The following is a 24603-nucleotide window of genomic DNA, read 5'->3' as shown; positions in this document are numbered from 1 at the left end:
TATTGCTGCCTCGGGCACCTTATGGCCGTTCTGCTGTGAGTCTAGTTTATCGAATGGGACGAAAAACTGATAGTGAAGTGTAACATTCAGGGCCACCTAATGACGATGGACCACGCAAATTGCGTCCCGATTCAATACATCGTCCTCCAGCCGAGTTGACTCCATGGGTCTATTGCTGCCTCGGGCACCTTATGGCCGTTCTGCTGTGAATCTAGATTATCGAATGGGACGAAAAACTGATAGTGAATTGTAACGTTCAGGGCCACCTAATGACGATGGATCACTCAAATTGCGTCCCGATTCAATACATCGTCCCCAGCCGACTTGACTCCATGGGACTATTGCTGCCTCGGGCACCTTATGGCCGTTCTGCTGTGAGTCTAGATTATCGAATGGGACGAAAAACTGATAGTGAATTGTAACGTTCAGGGCCACCTAATGACGATGGATCACTCAAATTGCGTCCCGATTCAATACATCGTCCTCCAGCAGACCTGTCTCCATGGGTCGATTGCTGCCACGGGCACCTTATGGCCGTTCTGCTGTGAGTCTAGTTTATCGAATGGGACGAAAAACTGATAGTGAAGTGTAACATTCAGGGCCACCTAATGACGATGGACCACGCAAATTGCGTCCCGATTCAATACATCGTCCTCCAGCCGACTTGACTCCATGGGTCTATTGCTGCCTCGGGCACCCTATGGCCGTTCTGCTGTGAGTCTAGATTATCGAATGGGACGAAATACTGATAGTGAATTGTAACGTTCAGGGCCTCCTAATGACGATGGATCACTCAAATTGCGTTCCGATTCAATACATAGTCCTCCAGCCGACTTGACTCCATGGGTCTATTGCTGCCTCGGGCACCTTATGGCCGTTTTGCTGTGAGTCTAGATTATCGAATGGGACGAAAAACTGATAGTGAATTGTAACGTTCAGGGCCTCCTAATGACGATGGATCACTCAAATTGCGTCCCGATTCAATACATCGTCCTCCAGCAGACATGTCTCCATGGGTCGATTGCTGCCTCGGGCACCTAATGGCCGTTCTGCTGTGAGTCAAAGATTTTCGAATCGGACGAAAAACTGATAGTGAATTGTAACATTCAGGGCCACCTAATGACGATGGACCACGCAAATTGCGTCCCGATTCAATACAGCGTCCTCCAGCCGAGTTGACTCCATGGGTCTATTGCTGCCTCGGGCACCTTATGGCCGTTCTGCTGTGAATCTAGATTATCGAATGGGACGAAAAACTGATAGTGAATTGTAACGTTCAGGGCCACCTAATGACGATGGATCACTCAAATTGCGTCCCGATTCAATACATCGTCCCCAGCCGACTTGTCTCCATGGGTCTATTGCTGCCTCGGGCACCTTATGGCCGTTCTGCTATGAGTCTAGATTATCGAATGGGACGAAAAACTGATAGTTAATTGTAACGTTCAGGGCTACCTAATGACGATGGATCACTCAAATTGCGTCCTGATTCAATACATCGTCCTCCAGCAGACTTGACTTCATGGGTCTGTTGCTGCCTCGGGCACCTTATGGCCGTTCTGCTGTGAGTCAAAGATTTTCGAATCGGACGAAAAACTGATAGTGAATTGTAACGTTCAGGGCCACCTAATGACGATGAATCACTCAAATTGCGTCCCGATTCAATACATCGTCCTCCAGCAGACTTGTCTCCATGGGTCTATTGCTGCCTCGGGCACCTAATGGCCGTCCTGCTGTGAGTCAAAGATTTTCGAATCGGACGAAAAACTGATAGTGAATTGTAACATTCAGGGCCACCTAATGACGATGGAACACGCAAATTGCGTCCCGATTCAATACATTGTCCTCCAGCCGACTAGACTCCATGGGTGTATTGCTGCCTCGGGCACCTTATGGACGTTCTGCTGTGAGTCTAGATTATCGAATGGGACGAAATACTGATAGTGAATTGTAACGTTCAGGGCCTCCTAATGACGATGGAATACTCAAATTGCGTCCCGATTCAATACATCTTCCTCCAGCCGACTTGACTCCAAGGGTCTATTGCTGCCTTGGGCACCTTATGGCCGTTCTGCTGTGACTCTAGATTATCGAATGGGACAAAAAACTGATAGTGAATTGTAACGTTCAGGACCTCCTAATGACGATGGATCACTCAAATTGCGTCCCGATTCAATACATCGTCCTCCAGCAGACTTGTCTCCATGGGTCGATTGCTGCCTCGGGCACCTAATGGCCGTTCTGCTGTGAGTCAAAGATTTTCGAATCGGACGAAAAACTGATAGTGAATTGTAACGTTCAGGGCCACCTAATGACGATGGATCTCTCAAATTGCGTCCCGATTCAATACATCGTCCTCCAGCCGACTTGACTCCATGGGTCTATTGCTGCCTCAGGCACCTTATGGCCGTTCTGCAGTGAGTCTAGATTATCGAATGGGACGAAAAACTGATAGTGAATTGTAACGTTCAGGGCCACCTAATGACGATGGATCACTCAAATTGCGTCCCGATTCAATACATCGTCCTCCAGCCGACTTGACTCCATGGGTCTATTGCTGCCTCGGGCACCTTATGGCCGTTCTGCTGTGAGTCTAGATTATCGAATGGGACGAAAAACTGATAGTGAATTGTAACGTTCAGGGCCTCATAATGACGATGGATCACTCAAATTGCGTCCCGATTCATTACATCGTTCTCCAGCAGACTTGTCTCCATGGGTCGATTGCTGCCTCGGGCACCTAATGGCCGTTCTGCTGTGAGTCAAAGATTTTCGAATCGGACGAAAAACTGATAGTGAATTGTATTATTCAGGGCCACCTAATGACGATGGACCACGCAAATTGCGTCCCGATTCAATACATCGTCCTTTAGCCGAGTTGACTCCATGGGTCTATTGCTGCCTCGGGCACCTTATGGCCGTTCTGCTGTGAATCTAGATTATCGAATGGGACGAAAAACTGATAGTGAATTGTAACGTTCAGGGCCACCTAATGACGATGGATCACTCAAATTGCGTACCGATTCAATACATCGTCCCCAGCCGACTTGTCTCCATGGGTCTATTGCTGCCTCGGGCACCTTATGACCGTTCTGCTGTGAGTCTAGATTATCGAATGGGACGAAAAACTGATAGTGAATTGTAACGTTCAGGGCCACCTAATGACGATGGATCACTCAAATTGCGTCCTGATTCAATACATCGTCCTCCAGCAGACTTGACTTCATGGGTCTATTGCTGCCTCGGGACCTTATGGCCGTTCTGCTGTGAGTCAAAGATTTTCGAATCGGACGAAAAACTGATAGTGAATTGTAACGTTCAGGGCCACCTAATGACGATAAATCACTCAAATTGCGTCCCGATTCAATACATCGTCCTCCAGCAGACTTGACTCCATGGGTCTATTGCTGCCTCGGGCACCTTATGGCAGGCCTGCTGTGACTCAAAGATTTTCGAATCGGACGAAAAACTGATAGTGAATTGTAACGTTCAGGGCCACCTAATGACGATGGATCACTCAAATTGCGTCCCGATTCAATACATTGTCCTCCAGCCGTCATGACTCCATGGGTCTATTGCTGCCTCGGGCACCTTATGGCCGTTCTGCTGTGAGTCTAGATTATCGAATGGGACGAAAAAACCGATAGTGAATTGTAACGTTCAGGGCCTCCTAATGACGATGGATCACTCAAATTGCGTCCCGATTCAATACATCGTCCTCAAGCAGACTTGTCTCCATGGGTCGATTGCTGCCTCGGGCACCTAATGGCCGTCCTGCTGTGAGTCAAAGATTTTCGAATCGGACGAAAAACTGATAGTGAATTGTAACATTCAGGGCCACCTAATGACGATGGACCACGCAAATTGCGTCCCGATTCAATACATCGTCCTTTAGCCGAGTTGACTCCATGGGTCTATTGCTGCCTCGGGCACCTTATGGCCGTTCTGCTGTGAATCTAGATTATCGAATGGGACGAAAAACTGATAGTGAATTGTAACGTTCAGGGCCACCTAATGACGATGGATCACTCAAATTGCGTCCCGATTCAATACATCGTCCCCAGCCGACTTGTCTCCATGGGTCTATTGCTGCCTCGGGCACCTTATGACCGTTCTGCTGTGAGTCTAGATTATCGAATGGGACGAAAAGCTGATAGTGAATTGTAACGTTCAGGGCCACCTAATGACGATGGATCACTCAAATTGCGTCCTGATTCAATACATCGTCCTCCAGCAGACTTGACTTCATGGGTCTATTGCTTCCTCGGGACCTTATGGCCGTTCTGCTGTGAGTCAAAGATTTTCGAATCGGACGAAAAACTGATAGTGAATTGTAACGTTCAGGGCCACCTAATGACGATGAATCACTCAAATTGCGTCCCGATTCAATACATCGTCCTCCAGCAGACTTGTCTCCATGGGTCCATTGCTGCCTCGGGCACCTTATGGCAGGCATGCTGTGACTCAAAGATTTTCGAATCGGACGAAAAACTGATAGTGAATTGTAACGTTCAGGGCCTCCTAATGACGATGGATCACTCAAATTGCGTCCCGATTCAATACATTGTCCTCCAACCGTCATGACTCCTTGGGTCTATTGCTGCCTCGGGCACCTTATGGCCGTTCTGCTGTGAGTCTAGATTATAGAATGGGATGAAAAACTGATAGTGAATTGTAACGTTCAGGGCCACCTAATGACGATGAATCACTCAAATTGCGTCCCGATACAATACATCGTCCTCCAGCAGACTTGTCTCCATGGGTCTATTGCTGCCTCGGGCACCTTATGGCAGGCCTGCTGTGACTCAAAGATTTTCGAATCGGACGAAAAACTGATAGTGAATTGTAACATTCAGGGCCACCTAATGACGATGGACCACGCAAATTGCGTCCCGATTCAATACATCGTCCTCCAGCCGAGTTGACTCCATGGGTCTATTGCTGCCTCGGGCACCTTATGGCTGTGAATCTAGATTGTCGAATGGGACGAAAAACTGATAGTGAATTGTAACGTTCAGGGCCACCTAATGACGATGGATCTCTCAAATTGCGTCCCGATTCAATACATCGTCCTCCAGCCGACTTGACTCCATGGGTCTATTGCTGCCTCGGGCACCTTATGACCGTTCTGCAGTGAGTCTAGATTATCGAATGGGACGAAAAACTGATAGTGAATTGTAACGTTCAGGGCCTCCTAATGACGATGGATCACTCAAATTGCGTCCCGATTCAATACATCGTCCTCCAGCCGACTTGACTCCATGGGTCTATTGCTGCCTCGGGCACCTTATGGCCGTTCTGCTGTGAGTCTAGATTATCGAATGGGACGAAAAACTGATAGTGAATTGTAACGTTCAGGGCCTCATAATGACGATGGATCACTCAAATTGCGTCCCGATTCAATACATCGTCCTCCAGCAGACTTGTCTCCATGGGTCGATTGCTACCTCGGGCACCTAATGGCCGTTCTGCTGTGAGTCAAAGATTTTCGAATCGGACGAAAAACTGATAGTGAATTGTATTATTCAGGGCCACCTAATGACGATGGACCACGCAAATTGCGTCCCGATTCAATACATCGTCCTTTAGCCGAGTTGACTCCATGGGTCTATTGCTGCCTCGGGCACCTTATGGCCGTTCTGCTGTGAATCTAGATTATCGAATGGGACGAAAAACTGATAGTGAATTGTAACGTTCAGGGCCACCTAATGACGATGGATCACTCAAATTGCGTCCCGATTCAATACATCGTCCCCAGCCGACTTGTCTCCATGGGTCTATTGCTGCCTCGGGCACCTTATGACCGTTCTGCTGTGAGTCTAGATTATCGAATGGGACGAAAAACTGATAGTGAATTGTAACGTTCAGGGCCACCTAATGACGATGGATCACTCAAATTGCGTCCTGATTCAATACATCGTCCTCCAGCAGACTTGACTTCATGGGTCTATTGCTGCCTCGGGACCTTATGGCCGTTCTGCTGTGAGTCAAAGATTTTCGAATCGGACGAAAAACTGATAGTGAATTGTAACGTTCAGGGCCACCTAATGACGATGAATCACTCAAATTGCGTCCCGATTCAATACATCGTCCTCCAGCAGACTTGTCTCCATGGGTCTATTGCTGCCTCGGGCACCTTATGGCAGGCCTGCTGTGACTCAAAGATTTTCGAATCGGACGAAAAACTGATAGTGAATTGTAACGTTCAGGGCCTCCTAATGACGATGGATCACTCAAATTGCGTCCCGATTCAATACATTGTCCTCCAACCGTCATGACTCCATGGGTCTATTGCTGCCTCGGGCACCTAATGGCCGTTCTGCTGTGAGTCTAGATTATCGAATGGGACGAAAAACTGATAGTGAATTGTAACGTTCAGGGCCTCCTAATGACGATGGATCACTCAAATTGCGTCCCGATTCAATACACCGTCCTCCAGCAGACTTGTCTCCATGGGTCGATTGCTGCCTCGGGCACCTAATGGCCGTTCTGCTGTGAGTCAAAGATTTTCGAATCGGACGAAAAACTGATAGTGAATTGTAACATTCAGGGCCACCTAATGACGATGGACCACGCAAATTGCGTCCCGATTCAATACATCGTCCCCAGCCGACTTGTCTCCATGGGTCTATTGCTGCCTCGGGCACCTTATGACCGTTCTGCTGTGAATCTAGATTATCGAATGGGACGAAAAACTGATAGTGAATTGTAACGTTCAGGGCCACCTAATGACGATGGATCACTCAAATTGCGTCCCGATTCAATACATCGTCCCCAGCCGACTTGTCTCCATGGGTCTATTGCTGCCTCGGGCACCTTATGGCCGTTCTGCTGTGAGTCTAGATTATCGAATGGGACGAAAAACTGATAGTGAATTGTAACGTTCAGGGCAACCTAATGACGATGGATCACTCAAATTGCGTCCTGATTCAATACAACGTCCTCCAGCAGACTTGACTTCATGGGTCTATTGCTGCCTCGGGCACCTTATGGCCGTTCTGCTGTGAGTCAAAGATTTTCGAATCGGACGAAAAACTGATAGTGAATTGTAACTTTCAGGGCCACCTAATGACGATGGATCACTCAAATTGCGTCCCGATTCAATACATCGTCCTCCAGCAGACTTGTCTCCATGGGTCGATTGCTGCCTCGGGCACCTTATGACCGTTCTGCTGTGAGTCAAAGATTTTCGAATCGGACGAAAAACTGATAGTGATTTGTAACATTCAGGGCCACCTCATGACGATGGACCACACAAATTGCGTCCCGATTCAGTACATCGTCCACTAGCCGACTTGACTCCATGGGACTATTGCTGCCTCGGGCACCTTATGGCCGTTCTGCTGTGAGTCTAGATTATAGAATGGGATGAAAAATTGATAGTGAATTGTAACGTTCAGGGCCACCTAATGACGATGGATCACTCAAATTGCGTCCCGATTCAATACATCGTCCTCCAGCAGTCTTGTCTCCATGGGTCTATTGCTGCCTCGGGCACCTTATGGCAGGCCTGCTGTGACTCAAAGATTTTCGAATCGGACGAAAAACTGATAGTGAATTGTAACGTTCAGGGCCTCCTAATGACGATGGATCACTCAAATTGCGTCCCGATTCAATACATCGTCCTCCAGCCGACTTGACTCCATGGGACTATTGCTGCCTCGGGCACCTTATGGCCGTTCTGCTGTGAGTCTAGATTATAGAATGGGATGAAAAACTGATAGTGAATTGTAACGTTCAGGGCCACCTAATGACGATGAATCACTCAAATTGCGTCCCGATTCAATACATCGTCCTCCAGCAGACTTGTCTCCATGGGTCTATTGCTGCCTCGGGCACCTTATGGCAGGCCTGCTGTGACTCAAAGATTTTCGAATCGGACGAAAAACTGATAGTGAATTGTAACATTCAGGGCCACCTAATGACGATGGACCACGCAAATTGCGTCCCGATTCAATACATCGTCCTCCAGCCGAGTTGACTCCATGGGTCTATTGCTGCCTCGATCACCTTATGGCTGTGAATCTAGATTATCGAATGGGACGAAAAACTGATAGTGAATTGTAACGTTCAGGGCCACCTAATGACGATGGATCACTCAAATTGCGTCCCGATTCAATACATCGTCCTCCAGCCCACTTGACTCCATGGGTCTATTGCTGCCTCGGGCACCTTATGGCCGTTCTGCTGTGAGTCTAGATTATCGAATGGGACGAAAAACTGATAGTGAATTGTAACGTTTAGGGCCTCCTAATGACGATGGATCACTCAAATTGCGTCCCGATTCAATACATCGTCCTCCAGCAGACTTGTCTCCATGGGTCGATTGCTGCCTCGGGCACCTAATGGCCGTTCTGCTGTGAGTCAAAGATTTTCGAATCGGACGAAAAACTGATAGTGAATTGTAACATTCAGGGCCACCTAATGACGATGGACCACGCAAATTGCGTCCCGATTCAATACATCGTCCTCCAGCCGAGTTGACTCCATGGGTCTATTGCTGCCTCGGGCACCTTATCGCCGTTCTTCTGTGAATCTAGATTATCGAATGGGACGAAAAACTGATAGTGAATTGTAACGTTCAGGGCCACCTAATGACGATGGATCTCTCAAATTGCGTCCCGATTCAATACATCGTCCTCCAGCCGACTTGACTCCATGGGTCTATTACTGCCTCGGGCACCTTATGGCCGTTCTGCAGTAAGTCTAGATTATCGAATGGGACGAAAAACTGATAGTGAATTGTAACGTTCAGGGCCTCCTAATGACGATGGATCACTCAAATTGCGTCCCGATTCAATACATCGTCCTCCAGCCGACTTGACTCCATGGGTCTATTGCTGCCTCGGGCACCTTATGGCCGTTCTGCTGTGAGTCTAGATTATCGAATGGGACGAAAAACTGATAGTGAATTGTAACGTTCAGGGCCTCATAATGACGATGGATCACTCAAATTGCGTCCCGATTCAATACATCGTCCTCCAGCAGACTTGTCTCCATGGGTCGATTGCTACCTCGGGCACCTAATGGCCGTTCTGCTGTGAGTCAAAGATTTTCGAATCGGACGAAAAACTGATAGTGAATTGTATTATTCAGGGCCACCTAATGACGATGGACCACGCAAATTGCGTCCCGATTCAATACATCGTCCTTTAGCCGAGTTGACTCCATGGGTCTATTGCTGCCTCGGGCACCTTATGGCCGTTCTGCTGTGAATCTAGATTATCGAATGGGACGAAAAACTGATAGTGAATTGTAACGTTCAGGGCCACCTAATGACGATGGATCACTCAAATTGCGTCCCGATTCAATACATCGTCCCCAGCCGACTTGTCTCCATGGGTCTATTGCTGCCTCGGGCACCTTATGACCGTTCTGCTGTGAGTCTAGATTATCGAATGGGACGAAAAACTGATAGTGAATTGTAACGTTCAGGGCCACCTAATGACGATGGATCACTCAAATTGCGACCTGATTCAATACATCGTCCTCCAGCAGACTTGACTTCATGGGTCTATTGCTGCCTCGGGACCTTATGGCCGTTCTGCTGTGAGTCAAAGATTTTCGAATCGGACGAAAAACTGATAGTGAATTGTAACGTTCAGGGCCACCTAATGACGATGAATCACTCAAATTGCGTCCCGATTCAATACATCGTCCTCCAGCAGACTTGTCTCCATGGGTCTATTGCTGCCTCGGGCACCTTATGGCAGGCCTGCTGTGACTCAAAGATTTTCGAATCGGACGAAAAACTGATAGTGAATTGTAACGTTCAGGGCCTCCTAATGACGATGGATCACTCAAATTGCGTCCCGATTCAATACATTGTCCTCCAGCCGTCATGACTCCATGGGTCTATTGCTGCCTCGGGCACCTTATGGCCGTTCTGCTGTGAGTCTAGATTATCGAATGGGACGAAAAACTGATAGTGAATTGTAACGTTCAGGGCCTCCTAATGACGATGGATCACTCAAATTGCGTCCCGATTCAATACATCGTCCTCCAGCAGACTTGTCTCCATGGGTCGATTGCTGCCTCGGGCACCTAATGGCCGTCCTGCTGTGAGTCAAAGATTTTCGAATCGGACGAAAAACTGATAGTGAATTGTAACATTCAGGGCCACCTAATGACGATGGACCACGCAAATTGCGTCCCGATTCAATACATCGTCCTCCAGCCGAGTTGACTCCATGGGTCTATTGCTGCCTCGGGCACCTTATGGCCGTTCTGCTGTGAATCTAGATTATCAAATGGGACGAAAAACTGATAGTGAATTGTAACGTTCAGGGCCACCTAATGACGATGGATCACTCAAATTGCGTCCCGATTCAATACATCGTCCCCAGCCGACTTGACTCCATGGGACTATTGCTGCCTCGGGCACCTTATGGCCGTTCTGCTGTGAGTCTAGATTATCGAATGGGACGAAAAACTGATAGTGAATTGTAACGTTCAGGGCCTCCTAATGACGATGGATCACTCAAATTGCGTCCCGATTCAATACATCGTCCTCCAGCAGACTTGTCTCCATGGGTCGATTGCTGCCTCGGGCACCTAATGGCCGTTCTGCTGTGAGTCTAGATTATCGAATGGGACGAAAAACTGATAGTGAATTGTAACATTCAGGGCCACCTAATGACGATGGACCACGCAAATTGCGTCCCGATTCAATACATCGTCCTCCAGCCGAGTTGACTCCATGGGTCTATAGCTGCCTCGGGCACCTTATGGCCGTTCTGCTGTGAATCTAGATTATCGAATGGGACGAAAAACTGATAGTGAATTGTAACGTTCAGGGCCACCTAATGACGATGGATCACTCAAATTGCGTCCCGATTCAATACATCGTCCCCAGCCGACTTGTCTCCATGGGTCTATTGCTGCCTCGGGCACCTTATGGCCGTTCTGCTGTGAGTCTAGATTATCGAATGGGACGAAAAACTGATAGTGAATTGTAACGTTCAGGGCCACCTAAAGACGATGGATCACTCAAATTGCGTCCTGATTCAATACAACGTCCTCCAGCAGACTTGACTTCATGGGTCTATTGCTGCCTCGGGCACCTTATGGCCGTTCTGCTGTGAGTCAAAGATTTTCGAATCGGACGAAAAACTGATAGTGAATTGTAACTTTCAGGGCCACCTAATGACGATGGACCACTCAAATTGCGTCCCGATTCAATACATCGTCCTCCAGCAGACTTGTCTCCATGCGTCGATTGCTGCCTCGGGCACCTTATGGCCGTACTGCTGTGAGTCAAAGATTTTCGAATCGGACGAAAAACTGATAGTGATTTGTAACATTCAGGGCCACCTCATGACGATGGACCACACAAATTGCGTCCCGATTCAGTACATCGTCCACTAGCCGACTTGACTCCATGGGACTATTGCTGCCTCGGGCACCTTATGGCCGTTCTGCTGTGAGTCTAGATTATAGAATGGGATGAAAAATTGATAGTGAATTGTAACGTTCAGGGCCACCTAATGACGATGGATCACTCAAATTGCGTCCCGATTCAATACATCGTCCTCCAGCAGTCTTGTCTCCATGGGTCTATTGCTGCCTCGGGCACCTTATGGCAGGCCTGCTGTGACTCAAAGATTTTCGAATCGGACGAAAAACTGATAGTGAATTGTAACGTTCAGGGCCTCCTAATGACGATGGATCACTCAAATTGCGTCCCGATTCAATACATCGTCCTCCAGCCGACTTGACTCCATGGGACTATTGCTGCCTCGGGCACCTTATGGCCGTTCTGCTGTGATTCTAGATTATAGAATGGGATGAAAAACTGATAGTGAATTGTAACGTTCAGGGCCACCTAATGACGATGAATCACTCAAATTGCGTCCCGATTCAATACATCGTCCTCCAGCAGACTTGTCTCCATGGGTCTATTGCTGCCTCGGGCACCTTATGGCAGGCCTGTTGTGACTCAAAGATTTTCGAATCGGACGAAAAACTGATAGTGAATTGTAACATTCAGGGCCACCTAATGACGATGGACCATGCAAATTGCGTCCCGATTCAATACATCGTCCTCCAGCCGAGTTGACTCCATGGGTCTATTGCTGCCTCGGGCACCTTATGGCTGTGAATCTAGATTATCGAATGGGACGAAAAACTGATAGTGAATTGTAACGTTCAGGGCCACCTAATGACGATGGATCACTCAAATTGCGTCCCGATTCAATACATCGTCCTCCAGCCGACTTGACTCCATGGGTCTATTGCTGCCTCGGGCACCTTATGGCCGTTCTGCTGTGAGTCTAGATTATCGAATGGGACGAAAAACTGATAGTGAATTGTAACGTTCAGGGCCTCCTAATGACGATGGATCACTCAAATTGCGTCCCGATTCAATACATCGTCCTCCAGCAGACTTGTCTCCATGGGTCGATTGCTGCCTCGGGCACCTAATGGCCGTTCTGCTGTGAGTCAAAGATTTTCGAATCGGACGAAAAACTGATAGTGAATTGTAACATTCAGGGCCACCTAATGACGATGGACCACGCAAATTGCGTCCCGATTCAATACATCGTCCTCCAGCCGAGTTGACTGCATGGGTCTATTGCTGCCTCGGGCACCTTATGGCCGTTCTTCTGTGAATCTAGATTATCGAATGGGACGAAAAACTGATAGTGAATTGTAACGTTCAGGGCCACCTAATGACGATGGATCTCTCAAATTGCGTCCCGATTCAATACATCGTCCTCCAGTCGACTTGACTCCATGGGTCTATTGCTGCCTCGGGCACCTTATGGCCGTTCTGCAGTGAGTCTAGATTATCGAATGGGACGAAAAACTGATAGTGAATTGTAACGTTCAGGGCCTCCTAATGACGATGGATCACTCAAATTGCGTCCCGATTCAATACATCGTCCTCCAGCCGAATTGACTCCATGGGTCTATTGCTGCCTCGGGCACCTTATGGCAGGCCTGCTGTGACTCAAAGATTTTCGAATCGGACGAAAAACTGATAGTGAATTGTAACGTTCAGGGCCTCCTAATGACGATGGATCACTCAAATTGCGTCCCGATTCAATACATTGTCCTCCAGCCGTCATGACTCCATGGGTCTATTGCTGCCTCGGGCACCTTATGGCCGTTCTGCTGTGAGTCTAGATTATCGAATGGGACGAAAAACTGATAGTGAATTGTAACGTTCAGGGCCTCCTAATGACGATGGATCACTCAAATTGCGTCCCGATTCAATACATCGTCCTCCAGCAGACTTGTCTCCATGGGTCGATTGCTGCCTCGGGCACCTAATGGCCGTCCTGCTGTGAGTCAAAGATTTTCGAATCGGACGAAAAACTGATAGTGAATTGTAACATTCAGGGCCACCTAATGACGATGGACCACGCAAATTGCGTCCTGATTCAATACATCGTCCTCCAGCCGAGTTGACTCCATGGGTCTATTGCTGCCTCGGGCACCTTATGGCCGTTCTGCTGTGAATCTAGATTATCGAATGGGACGAAAAACTGATAGTGAATTGTAACGTTCAGGGCCACCTAATGACGATGGATCACTCAAATTGCGTCCCGATTCAAAACATCGTCCCCAGCCGACTTGTCTCCATGGGTCTATTGCTGCCTCGGGCACGTTATGGCCGTTCTGCTGTGAGTCTAGATTATCGAATGGGACGAAAAACTGATAGTGAATTGTAACGTTCAGGGCCACCTAATGACGATGGATCACTCAAATTGCGTCCTGATTCAATACAACGTCCTCCAGCAGACTTGACTTCATGGGTCTATTGCTGCCTCGGGCACCTTATGGCCGTTCTGCTGTGAGTCAAAGATTTTCGAATCGGACGAAAAACTGATAGTGAATTGTAACTTTCAGGGCCACCTAATGACGATGGATCACTCAAATTGCGTCCCGATTCAATACATCGTCCTCCAGCAGACTTGTCTCCATGCGTCGATTGCTGCCTCGGGCACCTTATGGCCGTTCTGCTGTGAGTTAAAGATTTTCGAATCGGACGAAAAACTGATAGTGATTTGTAACATTCAGGGCCACCTCATGACTATGGACCACACAAATTGCGTCCCGATTCAGTACATCGTCCACTAGCCGACTTGACTTCATGGGTCTATTGCTGCCTCGGGACCTCATGGCCGTTCTGCTGTGAGTCAAAGATTTTCGAATCGGACGAAAAACTGATAGTGAATTGTAACGTTCAGGGCCTCGTAATGACGATGGATCACTCAAATTGCGTCCCGATTCAATACATCGTCCTCCAGCAGACTTGTCTCCATGGGTCGATTGCTGCCTCGGGCACCTAATGGCCGTCCTGCTGTGATCAAAGACTTTCGAATCGGACGAAAAACTGATAGTGAATTGTAACATTCAGGGCCACCTAATGACGATGGACCACGCAAATTGCGTCCCGATTCAATACATCGTCCTCCAGCCGAGTTGACTCCATGGGTCTATTGCTGCCTCGGGCACCTTATGGCCGCTCTGCTGTGAATCTAGATTATCGAATGGGACGAAAAACTGATAGTGAATTGTAACGTTCAGGGCCTCCTAATGACGATGGATCACTCAAATTGCGTCCCGATTCAATACATTGTCCTCCAGCCGTCATGACTCCATGGGTCTATTGCTGCCTCGGGCACCTTATGGCCGTTCTGCTGTGAGTCTAGATTATCGAATGGGACGAAAAACTGATAGTGAATTGTAACGTTCAGGGCCTCCTAATGACGATGGATCACTCAAATTGCGTCCCGATTCAATACATTGTCCTCCAGCCGTCATGACTCCATGGGTCTATTGCTGCCTCGGGCACCTTATGGCCGTTCTGCTGTGAGTCTAGATTATCGAATGGGACGAAAAACTGATAGTGAATTGTAACGTTCAGGGCCACCTAATGACGATGGATCACTCAAATTGCGTCCCGATTCAATACATCGTCCTCCAGCAGACTTGTCTCCATGGGTCGATTGCTGTCTCGGGCACCTAATGGCCGTCCTGCTGTGAGTCAAAGATTTTCGAATCGGACAAAAAACTGATAGTGAATTGTAACATTCAAGGCCACCTAATGACGATGGACCACGCAAATTGCGTCCCGATTCAATACATCGTCCTCCAGCCGAGTTGACTCCATGGGTCTATTGCTGCCTCGGGCACCTTATGGCCGTTCTGCTGTGAATCTAGATTATCGAATGGGACGAAAAACTGATAGTGAATTGTAACGTTCAGGGCCACCTAATGACGATGGATCACTCAAATTGCGTCCCGATTCAATACATCGTCCCCAGCCGACTTGACTCCATGGGACTATTGCTGCCTCGGGCACCTTATGGCCGTTCTGCTGTGAGTCTAGATTATCGAATGGGACGAAAAACTGATAGTGAATTGTAACGTTCAGGGCCTCCTAATGACGATGGATCACTCAAATTGCGTCCCGATTCAATACATCGTCTTCCAGCAGACTTGTCTCCATGGGTCGATTGCTGCCTCGGGCATCTAATGGCCGTTCTGCTGTGAGACCAAGATTTTCGAATGGGACGAAAAACTGATAGTGAATTGTAACATTCAGGGCCACCTAATGACGATGGACCACGCAAATTGCGTCCCGATTCAATACATCGTCCTCCAGCCGAGTTGACTCCATGGGTCTCTTGCTGCCTCGGGCACCTTATGGCCGTTCTGCTGTGAATCTAGATTATCGAATGGGACGAAAAACTGATAGTGAATTGTAACGTTCAGGGCCACCTAATGACGATGGATCACTCAAATTGCGTCCCGATTCAATACATCGTCCTCCAGCAGACTTGTCTCCATGGGTCGATTGCTGCCTCGGGCACCTAATGGCCGTCCTGCTGTGATCAAAGATTTTCGAATCGGACGAAAAACTGATAGTGAATTGTAACATTCAGGGCCACCTAATGACGATGGACCACGCAAATTGCGTCCCGATTCAATACATCGTCCTCCAGCCGAGTTGACTCCATGGGTCTATTGCTGCCTCGGGCACCTTATGGCCGTTCTGCTGTGAATCTAGATTATCGAATGGGACGAAAAACTGATAGTGAATTGTAACGTTCAGGGCCTCCTAATGACGATGGATCACTCAAATTGCGTCCCGATTCAATACATTGTCCTCCAGCCGTCATGACTCCATGGGTCTATTGCTGCCTCGGGCACCTTATGGCCGTTCTGCTGTGAGTCTAGATTATCGAATGGGTCGAAAAACTGATAGTGAATTGTAACGTTCAGGGCCACCTAATGACGATGGATCACTCAAATTGCGTCCCGATTCAATACATCGTCCCCAGCCGACTTGACTCCATGCGACTATTGCTGCCTCGGGCACCTAATGGCCGTTCTGCTGTGAGTCTAGATTATCGAATGGGACGAAAAACTGATAGTGAATTGTAACGTTCAGGGCCTCCTAATGACGATGGATCACTCAAATTGCGTCCCGATTCAATACATTGTCCTCCAGCCGTCATGACTCCATGGGTCTATTGCTGCCTCGGGCACCTTATGGCCGTTCTGCTGTGAGTCTAGATTATCGAATGGGACGAAAAACTGATAGTGAATTGTAACGTTCAGGGCCACCTAATGACGATGGATCACTCAAATTGCGTCCCGATTCAATACATCGTCCTCCAGCAGACTTGTCTCCATGGGTCGATTGCTGTCTCGGGCACCTAATGGCCGTCCTGCTGTGAGTCAAAGATTTTCGAATCGGACAAAAAACTGATAGTGAATTGTAACATTCAAGGCCACCTAATGACGATGGACCACGCAAATTGCGTCCCGATTCAATACATCGTCCTCCAGCCGAGTTGACTCCATGGGTCTATTGCTGCCTCGGGCACCTTATGGCCGTTCTGCTGTGAATCTAGATTATCGAATGGGACGAAAAACTGATAGTGAATTGTAACGTTCAGGGCCACCTAATGACGATGGATCACTCAAATTGCGTCCCGATTCAATACATCGTCCCCAGCCGACTTGACTCCATGGGACTATTGCTGCCTCGGGCACCTTATGGCCGTTCTGCTGTGAGTCTAGATTATCGAATGGGACGAAAAACTGATAGTGAATTGTAACGTTCAGGGCCTCCTAATGACGATGGATCACTCAAATTGCGTCCCGATTCAATACACCGTCCTCCAGCAGACTTGTCTCCATGGGTCGATTGCTGCCTCGGGCACCTAATGGCCGTTCTGCTGTGAGTCAAAGATTTTCGAATCGGACGAAAAACTGATAGTGAATTGTAACATTCAGGGCCACCTAATGACGATGGACCACGCAAATTGCGTCCCGATTCAATACATCGTCCTCCAGCCGAGTTGACTCCATGGGTCTATTGCTGCCTCGGGCACCTTATGGCCGTTCTGCTCTGAATCTAGATTATCGAATGGGACGAAAAACTGATAGTGAATTGTAACGTTCAGGGCCACCTAATGACGATGGATCACTCAAATTGCGTCCCGATTCAATACATCGTCCCCAGCCGACTTGTCTCCATGGGTCTATTGCTGCCTCGGGCACCTTATGGCCGTTCTGCTGTGAGTCTAGATTATCGAATGGGACGAAAAACTGATAGTGAATTGTAACGTTCAGGGCCACCTAATGACGATGGATCACTCAAATTGCGTCCTGATTCAATACAACGTCCTCCAGCAGACTTGACTTCATGGGTCTATTGCTGCCTCGGGCACCTTATGGCCGTTCTGCTGTGAGTCAAAGATTTTCGAATCGGACGAAAAACTGATAGTGAATTGTAACTTTCAGGGCCACCTAATGACGATGGATCACTCAAATTGCGTCCCGATTCAATACATCGTCCTCCAGCAGACTTGTCTCCATGGGTCGATTGCTGCCTCGGGCACCTTATGACCGTTCTGCTGTGAGTCAAAGATTTTCGAATCGGACGAAAAACTGATAGTGATTTGTAACATTCAGGGCCACCTCATGACGGTGGACCACACAAATTGCGTCCCGATTCAGTACATCGTCCACTAGCCGACTTGACTCCATGGGACTATTGCTGCCTCGGGAACCTTATGGCCTTTCTGCTGTGAGTCTAGATTATAGAATGGGATGAAAAATTGATAGTGAATTGTAACGTTCAGGGCCACCTAATGACGATGGATCACTCAAATTGCGTCCCGATTCAATACATCGTCCTCCAGCAGTCTTGTCTCCATGGGTCTATTGCTGCCTCGGGCACCTTATGGCAGGCCTGCTGTGACTCAAAGATTTTCGAATCGGACGAAAAACTGATAGTGAATTGTAACGTTCAGGGCCTCCTAATGACGATGGATCACTCAAATTGCGTCCCGATTCAATACATCGTCCTCCAGCCGACTTGACTCCATGGGACTATTGCTGCCTCGGGCACCTTATGGCCGTTCTGCTGTGAGTCTAGATTATAGAATGGGATGAAAAACTGATAGTGAATTGTAACGTTCAGGGCCACCTAATGACGATGAATCACTCAAATTGCGTCCCGATTCAATACATCGTCCTCCAGCAGACTTGTCTCCATGGGTCTATTGCTGCCTCGGGCACCTTATGGCAGGCCTGCTGTGACTCAAAGATTTTCGAATCGGAGGAAAAACTGATAGTGAATTGTAACATTCAGGGCCACCTAATGACGATGGACCACGCAAATTGCGTCCCGATTCAATACATCGTCCTCCAGCCGAGTTGACTCCATGGGTCTATTGCTGCCTCGGGCACCTTATGGCTGTGAATCTAGATTATCGAATGGGACGAAAAACTGATAGTGAATTGTAACGTTCAGGGCCACCTAATGACGATGGATCACTCAAATTGCGGCCCGATTCAATACATCGTCCTCCAGCCGACTTGACTCCATGGGTCTATTGCTGCCTCGGGCACCTTATGGCCGTTCTGCTGTGAGTCTAGATTATCGAATGGGACGAAAAACTGATAGTGAATTGTAACGTTCAGGGCCTCCTAATGACGATGGATCACTCAAATTGCGTCCCGATTCAATACATCGTCCTCCAGCAGACTTGTCTCCATGGGTCGATTGCTGCCTCGGGCACCTAATGGCCGTTCTGCTGTGAGTCAAAGATTTTCGAATCGGACGAAAAACTGATAGTGAATTGTAACATTCAGGGCCACCTAATGACGATGGACCACGCAAATTGCGTCCCGATTCAATACATCGTCCTCCAGCCGAGTTGACTGCATGGGTCTATTGCTGCCTCGGGCACCTTATGGCCGTTCTTCTGAGAATCTAGATTATCGAATGGGACGAAAAACTGATAGTGAATTGTAACGTTCAGGGCCACCTAATGACGATGGATCTCTCAAATTGCGTCCCGATTCAATACATCGTCCTCCAGCCGACTTGACTCCATGGGTCTATTGCTGCCTCGGGCACCTTATGGCCGTTCTGCAGTGAGTCTAGATTATCGAATGGGACGAAAAACTGATAGTGAATTGTAACGTTCAGGGCCTCCTAATGACGATGGATCACTCAAATTGCGTCCCGATTCAATACATCGTCGTCCAGCCGACTTGACTCCATGGGTCTATTGCTGCCTCGGGCACCTTATGGCCGTTCTGCTGTGAGTCTAGATTATCGAATGGGACGAAAAACTGATAGTGAATTGTAACGTTCAGGGCCTCATAATGACGATGGATCACTCAAATTGCGTCCCGATTCAATACATCGTCCTCCAGCAGACTTGTCTCCATGGGTCGATTGCTACCTCGGGCACCTAATGGCCGTTCTGCTGTGAGTCAAAGATTTTCGAATCGGACGAAAAACTGATAGTGAATTGTATTATTCAGGGCCACCTAATGACGATGGACCACGCAAATTGCGTCCCGATTCAATACATCGTCCTTTAGCCGAGTTGACTCCATGGGTCTATTGCTGCCTCGGGCACCTTATGGCCGTTCTGCTGTGAATCTAGATTATCGAATGGGACGAAAACTGATAGTGAATTGTAACGTTCAGGGCCACCTAATGACGATGGATCACTCAAATTGCGTCCCGATTCAATACATCGTCCCCAGCCGACTTGTCTCCATGGGTCTATTGCTGCCTCGGGCACCTTATGACCGTTCTGCTGTGAGTCTAGATTATCGAATGGGACGAAAAACTGATAGTGAATTGTAACGTTCAGGGCCACCTAATGACGATGGATCACTCAAATTGCGTCCCGATTCAATACATCGTCCTCCAGCAGACTTGACTTCATGGGTCTATTGCTGCCTCGGGACCTTATGGCCGTTCTGCTGTGAGTCAAAGATTTTCGAATCGGACGAAAAACTGATAGTGAATTGTAACGTTCAGGGCCTCCTAATGACGATGAATCACTCAAATTGCGTCCCGATTCAATACATCGTCCTCCAGCAGACTTGTCTCCATGGGTCTATTGCTGCCTCGGGCACCTTATGGCAGGCCTGCTGTGACTCAAAGATTTTCGAATCGGACGAAAAACTGATAGTGAATTGTAACGTTCAGGGCCTCCTAATGACGATGGATCACTCAAATTGCGTCCCGATTCAATACATTGTCCTCCAGCCGTCATGACTCCATGGGTCTATTGCTGCCTCGGGCACCTTATGGCCGTTCTGCTGTGAGTCTAGATTATCGAATGGGACGAAAAACTGATAGTGAATTGTAACGTTCAGGGCCTCCTAATGACGATGGATCACTCAAATTGCGTCCCGATTCAATACATCGTCCTCCAGCAGACTTGTCTCCATGGGTCGATTGCTGCCTCGGGCACCTAATGGCCGTCCTGCTGTGAGTCAAAGATTTTCGAATCGGACGAAAAACTGATAGTGAATTGTAACATTCAGGGCCACCTAATGACGATGGACCACGCAAATTGCGTCCCGATTCAATACATCGTCCTCCAGCCGAGTTGACTCCATGGGTCTATTGCTGCCTCGGGCACCTTATGGCCGTTCTGCTGTGAATCTAGATTATCGATTGGGACGAAAAACTGATAGTGAATTGTAACGTTCAGGGCCACGTAATGACGATGGATCACTCAAATTGCGTCCCGATTCAATACATCGTCCCCAGCCGACTTGACTCCATGGGACTATTGCTGCCTCGGGCACCTTATGGCCGTTCTGCTGTGAGTCTAGATTATCGAATGGGACGAAAAACTGATAGTGAATTGTAACGTTCAGGTCCTCCTAATGACGATGGATCACTCAAATTGCGTCCCGATTCAATACATCGTCCTCCAGCGGACTTGTCTCCATGGGTCGATTGCTGCCTCGGGCACCTAATGGCCGTTCTGCTGTGAGTCAAAGATTTTCGAATCGGACGAAAAACTGATTGTGAATTGTAACATTCAGGGCCACCTAATGACGATGGACCACGCAAATTGCGTCCCGATTCAATACATCGTCCTCCAGCCGAGTTGACTCCATGGGTCTATTGCTGCCTCGGGCACCTTATGGCCGTTCTGCTGTGAATCTAGATTATCGAATGGGACGAAAAACTGATAGTGAATTGTAACGTTCAGGGCCACCTAATGACGATGGATCACTCAAATTGCGTCCCGATTCAATACATCGTCCCCAGCCGACTTGTCTCCATGGGCTATTGCTGCCTCGGGCACCTTATGGCCGTTCTGTTGTGAGTCTAGATTATCGAATGGGACGAAAAACTGATAGTGAATTGTAACGTTCAGGGCCACCTAAAGACGATGGATCACTCAAATTGCGTCCTGATTCAATACAACGTCCTCCAGCAGACTTGACTTCATGGGTCTATTGCTGCCTCGGGCACCTTATGGCCGTTCTGCTGTGAGTCAAAGATTTTCGAATCGGACGAAAAACTGATAGTGAATTGTAACTTTCAGGGCCACCTAATGACGATGGATCACTCAAATTGCGTCCCGATTCAATACATCGTCCTCCAGCAGACTTGTCTCCATGCGTCGATTGCTGCCTCGGGCACCTTATGGCCGTACTGCTGTGAGTCAAAGATTTTCGAATCGGACGAAAAACTGATAGTGATTTGTAACATTCAGGGCCACCTCATGACGATGGACCACACAAATTGCGTCCCGATTCAGTACATCGTCCACTAGCCGACTTGACTCCATGGGACTATTGCTGCCTCGGGCACCTTATGGCCGTTCTGCTGTGAGTCTAGATTATAGAATGGGATGAAAAATTGATAGTGAATTGTAACGTTCAGGGCCACCTAATGACGATGGATCACTCAAATTGCGTCCCGATTCAATACATCGTCCTCCAGCAGTCTTATCTCCATGGGTCTATTGCTGCCTCGGGCACCTTATGGCAGGCCTGCTGTGACTCAAAGATTTTCGAATCGGACGAAAAACTGATAGTGAATTGTAACGTTCAGGGCCTCCTAATGACGATGGATCACTCAAATTGCGTCCCGATTCAATACATCGTCCTCCAGCCGAGTTGACTCCATGGGTCTATTGCTGCCTCGGGCACCTTATGGCTGTGAATCTAGATTATCGAATGGGACGAAAAACTGATAGTGAATTGTAACGTTCAGGGCCACCTAATGACGATGGATCACTCAAATTGCGTCCCGATTCAATACATCGTCCTCCAGCCGACTTGACTCCATGGGTCTATTGCTGCCTCGGGCACCTTATGGCCGTTCTGCTGTGAGTCTAGATTATCGAATGGGACGAAAAACTGATAGTGAATTGTAACGTTCAGGGCCTCCTAATGACGATGGATCACTCAAATTGCGTCCCGATTCAATACATCGTCCTCCAGCAGACTTGACTCCATGGGTCGATTGCTGCCTCGGGCACCTAATGGCCGTTCTGCTGTGAGTCAAAGATTTTCGAATCGGACGAAAAACTGATAGTGAATTGTAACATTCAGGGCCACCTAATGACGATGGACCACGCAAATTGCGTCCCGATTCAATACATCGTCCTCCAGCCGAGTTGACTGCATGGGTCTATTGCTGCCTCGGGCACCTTATGGCCGTTCTTCTGTGAATCTAGATTATCGAATGGGACGAAAAACTGATAGTGAATTGTAACGTTCAGGGCCACCTAATGACGATGGATCTCTCAAATTGCGTCCCGATTCAATACATCGTCCTCCAGTCGACTTGACTCCATGGGTCTATTGCTGCCTCGGGCACCTTATGGCCGTTCTGCAGTGAGTCTCGATTATCGAATGGGACGAAAAACTGATAGTGAATTGTAACGTTCAGGGCCTCCTAATGACGATGGATCACTCAAATTGCGTCCCGATTCAATACATCGTCCTCCAGCCGACTTGACTCCATGGGTCTATTGCTGCCTCGGGCACCTTATGGCCGTTCTGCTGTGAGTCTAGATTATGGAATGGGACGAAAAACTGATAGTGAATTGTAACGTTCAGGGCCTCATAATGACGATGGATCACTCAAATTGCGTCCCGATTCAATACATCGTCCTCCAGCAGACTTGTCTCCATGGGTCGATTGCTGCCTCGGGCACCTAATGGCCGTTCTGCTGTGAGTCAAAGATTTTCGAATCGGACGAAAAACTGATAGTGAATTGTATTATTCAGGGCCACCTAATGACGATGGACCACGCAAATTGCGTCCCGATTCAATACATCGTCCTTTAGCCGAGTTGACTCCATGGGTCTATTGCTGCCTCGGGCACCTTATGGCCGTTCTGCTGTGAATCTAGATTATCGAATGGGACGAAAAACTGATAGTGAATTGTAACGTTCAGGGCCACCTAATGACGATGGATCACTCAAATTGCGTCCCGATTCAATACATCGTCCCCAGCCGACTTGTCTCCATGGGTCTATTGCTGCCTCGGGCACCTTATGACCGTTCTGCTGTGAGTCTAGAATATCGAATGGGACGAAAAACTGATAGTGAATTGTAACGTTCAGGGCCACCTAATGACGATGGATCACTCAAATTGCGTCCTGATTCAATACATCGTCCTCCAGCAGACTTGACTTCATGGGTCTACTGCTGCCTCGGGACCTTATGGCCGTTCTGCTGTGAGTCAAAGATTTTCGAATCGGACGAAAAACTGATAGTGAATTGGAACGTTCAGGGCCACCTAATGACGATGAATCACTCAAATTGCGTCCCGATTCAATACATCGTCCTCCAGCAGACTTGTCTCCATGGGTCTATTGCTGCCTCGGGCACCTTATGGCAGGCCTGCTGTGACTCAAAGATTTTCGAATCGGACGAAAAACTGATAGTGAATTGTAACGTTCAGGGCCTCCTAATGACGATGGATCACTCAAATTGCGTCCCGATTCAATACATTGTCCTCCAGCCGTCATGACTCCATGGGTCTATTGCTGCCTCGGGCACCTTATGGCCGTTCTGCTGTGAGTCTAGATTATCGAATGGGACGAAAAACTGATAGTGAATTGTAACGTTCAGGGCCTCCTAATGACGATGGATCACTCAAATTGCGACCCGATTCAATACATCGTCCTCCAGCAGACTTGTCTCCATGGGTCGATTGCTGCTCGGGCACCTAATGGCCGTCCTGCTGTGAGTCAAAGATTTTCGAATCGGACGAAAAACTGATAGTGAATTGTAACATTCAGGGCCACCTAATGACGATGGACCACGCAAATTGCGTCCTGATTCAA

Source organism: Schistocerca cancellata, chromosome 5 (genome assembly GCF_023864275.1).
Source record: "Schistocerca cancellata isolate TAMUIC-IGC-003103 chromosome 5, iqSchCanc2.1, whole genome shotgun sequence".
Classification (NCBI taxonomy): Eukaryota; Metazoa; Arthropoda; class Insecta; order Orthoptera; family Acrididae; genus Schistocerca; species Schistocerca cancellata.
The sequence above is the reverse complement of the archived record's forward strand: the minus strand, read 5'-3'. Positions refer to the sequence as shown.